Below are 5,039 nucleotides of genomic sequence, written 5' to 3'. Positions count from 1 at the left end.
ACAGGGGGTAGGATTTGAAGGTGAATTCCAGGAGGAAAATGTAGTAAAATTGGTCAAATGATACATTTGTATCATTTAGTGTATATACTTTAATTTATATTTTGCACTTGACTTGTGTAACGGTTGTAACAGTGATAAAGTAGATATAGTAAACATAGGCTACCAATTAAGCTATTTAGTATAGTAAAGTAAAAATAACGAAATATGAAATAATCCCCCAAACAGATTTCAATAACAAACAAAAATAATATATTCCATTTTTCTGTCATTCATCACCGTATATTAATTTCAAAGAAACAATCATCACACATTGCGCCTGGTAGCGATGTTGTGCAGAACGATACACGCAAGTATTATGTTGCATGCTCCCTGTGGTTCCACTCGCAAGTAGTTAAGGCATGCAAAGCGTCTCTTCAGAACTCCATTTAAACGTTCAATTGCACATCTTGTTTTGCAATGAGCAGTGTTGAAGCCTGCCTGCGCCGGTGTGGTTGCTGCCTGAAAAGTCATCAGCCATGGTAGGAGTGGATAGGCACTGTCTCCTAATATTATTCCATCCGGTCGGTTGGTTTGGAACGCTCTGTATAAAGCACTCTCTCTCAGGATATGTGCATCATGAACAGGCCCAGGCCACTTCACGACACAGTTTGTGATGATAAGGTCAGCATCGCCCACAAGTTGGATGTTGATGCTGCGCCTCCCCTTTTGGTTGATGTACTCCCAATCCCTCCCATGAGGTGCTTGGATATGCACATGAGTGCAGTCAATAACCCCAGTAGTATTGGGCATGTTCCCCAAAAGAAAAAACTTGTGCTTGGCCTGGGCAATCTGGACATCCTTTGGAAGTGAAACAAACTGTTGATGGAAACAAACTGAACTGGCCAATGCAATTGACACAGCTTTCACTACATCACTCACAGTTGATTTGTCCACTCCTATATTGTCACCAACTACTTGGTAGGAAGTGCCAGATGCATAGAAGCGCAGACCAATGAGGACCTGTTCCTCCACAGGCAGACTGACTTCTTCGGGTTGAAGTTTTGGCCTGACAAGGTCTGCAATGTACTTAATATCAGCATTCCCAAAGCGAAAGCGAGCATACAGTTCTTCAGTGGTGTGTTGCTCCAGTGGTTGTGCACGCTAAACATACACCCTTTGACGGTATCCTCTTCCACCAAAACAGTGGTAGTGATGGACACTACCTGCCATGTCAGTGCCTCACTGTAAGTCCTCTAAGAAAGGCTGAATATAAGATGGCTGCCAAATACCCACACACCAATTGGCTGATGGGCTGTGGCTTGTGTTCAATTAAATCAATCATGTCTAAGGCCTCTAAATACTATAATTACTGCAACAGATGAGGTGGAACCATGGACTCAAAAGGACCTAATTTCACTGTTGCAGAAACCCATGCACTGCTGGAGGGTGTTAAGTGCCATTATGCCTCAATAGTAGGAAGCACTGTTGCGGGTGGAATGGTGCCTAACAAAAGGAAGAAAGACATTTGGGTTGAAATCACCCAGAATGTGAATGCAATGGGGTCTGGCCAGAGAGGACCTTGTAGCAAGTAAAATTTAGATGAAAGAATCTGAGGGCCAGAGCAACAAAGGACCTTGCTGAAGCAAAATACACCCAAACAGGCAAAAAATGAATACACAGATGTGGTTCTGGACATTATTGGAGGTGAGATCTCTAAAGCTCTGTACAGGATTCAAGGTGTTGTAGGGGATGGTGAACCTACGATTGTAGAGGAAAGTAAACCAGTTCCTCCTAATGCAGAGGAAACATTCATTCTGGATCTCAGCCCTATTACTGAAATACAGCCTGCACTGTAAAAAATAATTCAGTGGCTTTGTAAATATCACAAAAATAAATACTTGTATTAACTCAATAAAATCTCTAAATATCATTTAAGAGATTATTTAAATTGGAATTACCAAAATTAATGAGTAAAAATCCCAGAGATTTTTTAAAATAATATTTACTTAATTAATTAAGTATATTTTAATTAAGAAAAATAAGCATTTAACCAACAAATTATATTTTTTATATATATTTAAAGTTTTTGGTACATTTAAATTAAAATATTTGAGAATGATGCAATTAAATTTCTTAGTCTTAAAGACCAAAATGATTACTAACTTCCAAATCAAATTTTTTTTTTGTATTTTGCATCGACTAAATAAATTGAGTATGTTTCCCGGCTTTTGTGAACACCTCACGTGGACAACGCTCAACGACGGGAAACCAGTTTGAGTTTTCTGGTCACAGGAAGACTAAAAACTGACTAAATCCACCGTAAGACTCCGTAAAAACTGGTAAGTAGTCAATTGTCTAAATTTAATTACATATTGGCCGTGTTTTGGGTACACAAAACGTTCTGTGTTTTTTTTTTTTTTTTTTTACATTTTGTTGCAGCAGTGCTGTTCTGTGGTAACTTTCTGAAAGGCGCCAGCATTTCTAGCATCACGGTGACTGTATTTTTTCAAACCACTGATTGTTCAGCTAAAATTCGGTTGTTACAGCATGACAACTTAAAAATGTATTTAAAATGGACCGAATATCAGCGTAATGTTAGTGTGCCCGACCGTATACGAAGAGGGAGGGGAGGCGAGGCTGTATTACCACTGAGTTGGCTTTGTCATTGTTATTTACTTGGGTGGTGGGCATATAAAGTCACGTGTGAGAAAGTTAAATGCAGAAAATAATGACTAAGTTAGTCCAGCGATTGTATGTTAACTAGACTGATGTAACAGATAACGTTAATGGGACAAATCCCGGTGGGATGTAGCGTCATGGTCCATTAAAAGAACGCTGTCTCTCAGGGTGAGTTCACATCATGTTGTAACTTAATTGTCCAAACTACAATATTACTGCGTGTAAAAAGTCTACATTATTGGTGTCTCTGTATAAGCGCAAAGTTCAAAACATATGCCTTGGACCTGCGATACCCCAAGAACATTAAATATACTTTGGAGGTCTTCCAAAAACTTTTCCTGGAGCTGAATCCACTTAAACTTTCAACCAAGGTACAGACACAAAAAAATTACTTGATTACATAGATTGTTGTCCATCATCCATGTGTTGTATAATTGTTAAAATGCATTCTGGATGGGTGTTATCTAATGTTAGGTTTAAATTGTACTCAGGTTGATGAATTTCGTATGTTTGTTAGTCCCCATATGAGTCCAGTAGCTAAAATTTAAATTTTTTCCAATGTTGTCATTTTTAAAGTATGCCAGGTTGGTTAATGACATGTCACTGGTCTAACGTGGCATATAAATGTATTAATGTACTTTGTAATTTTTGAAGAATCAGTGGCTGAAATTTGTATTTAAGTTTTTTTGAATTGTAGTCATGATCAAATTTGACAAATAAATGTTTAAAATGATGTGGTGGTGTTTTTCATTTTGGTTTTTGTACTTATGGACTGAATGGTAAATACAGTTTACTTTACAGTAAAGAGTTAAATATAGGACATTTGTATATACAGCATGTAAATTAAAGCTACCCTTAAATTAAAATTATTTTTAGTGTTTTTGATTTACTATCAAATTACTATTGTTTAGGGATTTTAATTATATTTACTCAATTTTATTTATGAGATTACTTAATGATTTGAATCTACATAATTTTTTAAATTTTATTTAATCAATTTTATTTATGATATCAGTTCATTTAATTATTTAAATCTACTTACTACTATTTTTTTAGTCACATTTATTTAACTTTTAAAGTATGTTTCAATGATTTCACAGCTTTCAAATTTACTAAATTTTTTTAAGTGTAAAAATGCTTCACCAAAAAAATTGAGTAGATCATAGTAATAGTTTTTACAGTGTGGATCCTCATTGGTAGAGCCAGCAGTCAAAGGAGCTCAGAAAAGAAGCTTGAAGCGTCCTTTGCCGAATAATGATGATGCCTTTGAATTACTTTTAAAACAAGAGACTGAAAGAGCAGAACCACAGATACTTTTGGCAGAGGAACAAATCAAGCTGACCAAACTGCAGCAAACCAAAGCAAAACTTCAGATCCGCCTCCTAAAAGCAGAGCTTGGAAATGCTGGTCACTCCTCCTCAGATGAAACAGAACCCTGAACATTCTTTAATTTTTTGACTTTTGGACATTTAACCATTTTATTTTTTTAGACGTTTTCAAAATATCCACAATGTATTTGTTAGTGTATATTTGTTTTTTTATTTTTTGTGAATCAGATGAGGGGTCATAAAATAAATTATGAATGGAAGTGGATGTTTGTTATTTTTGTGTTTTGTCTCAAAATAAAAAACTCTTACAGTGACCCCATGTTGGCTCTTCTACCTGTTCTTTACATAGCTGGTAGACCACATTGTGATATGTTTTTTCGGATTTGGATCTTGAAAACTGTGTATCTGGATCAGGGTGATCCAGTTCAATGTTGCTTTGAAAAACCGGTATAAAAGTAAGATGGATTACCTGATTCTGGATAGGAAAAAATGGGATTTCCAAATTCGGATCATTTTGATCCAGATAAAACTTTTTGAACAACTGGCCTCTGGGGTTCAGACAGTATTGCATTGAATGCAGAATTAATAGACTTCTAATATTGCACATTTGCACCATGAACATCATCACATGTTGTCACCATTTTTTATTAAATATCTTTAAAAAGGATGCAAAAAACAGACTGTCTAAGGTGAGGATTTTTTCTAATCTATATGCACTCACATGTGCACACACAGAAACACAGATGTGTGATCAGATTATTGTTGGAGGCTACATTTTAACAACATTAATAACAATAACAGAGTTTTGATAATCTTCAGTATTTTCCACATTTACACTTACTCAGTGCTAAACTTAAGTAATAACAGTTTTAGTACTAATACACACAGACACACAGACACACAGACACACACACACACACACACACACACACACACACACACACACACACACACACACACACACACACACACACACAGTTTTAATGCTCAAGCTCATTATCTTCTTATCTATTAACTAAAGCTTGACATGTCCTTGAATCCCAGTGTTTGACA

At 36.0% G+C, this 5,039-nt stretch overlaps 1 pseudogene across 1 annotated transcript; it reads right to left on the bottom strand.

The window, feature by feature from the left end:
* Nucleotides 1–303: 303 nt before the first annotated feature.
* Nucleotides 304–1,209, bottom strand: LOC310724743 (putative nuclease HARBI1; annotated as a pseudogene). Its single transcript has one exon. The product of its transcript is annotated as a putative nuclease HARBI1 (transcript).
* Between the last annotated feature and the right edge of the window lie 3,830 nt (nt 1,210–5,039).

This window comes from Silurus aristotelis (assembly GCF_946808225.1).
Source record: "Silurus aristotelis genome assembly, chromosome: 4".
In the NCBI taxonomy this organism is placed as follows: domain Eukaryota; kingdom Metazoa; phylum Chordata; class Actinopteri; order Siluriformes; family Siluridae; genus Silurus; species Silurus aristotelis.
Note: the sequence above shows the minus strand (reverse complement) of the source record. Positions and strands in the feature narration are given on the sequence as shown.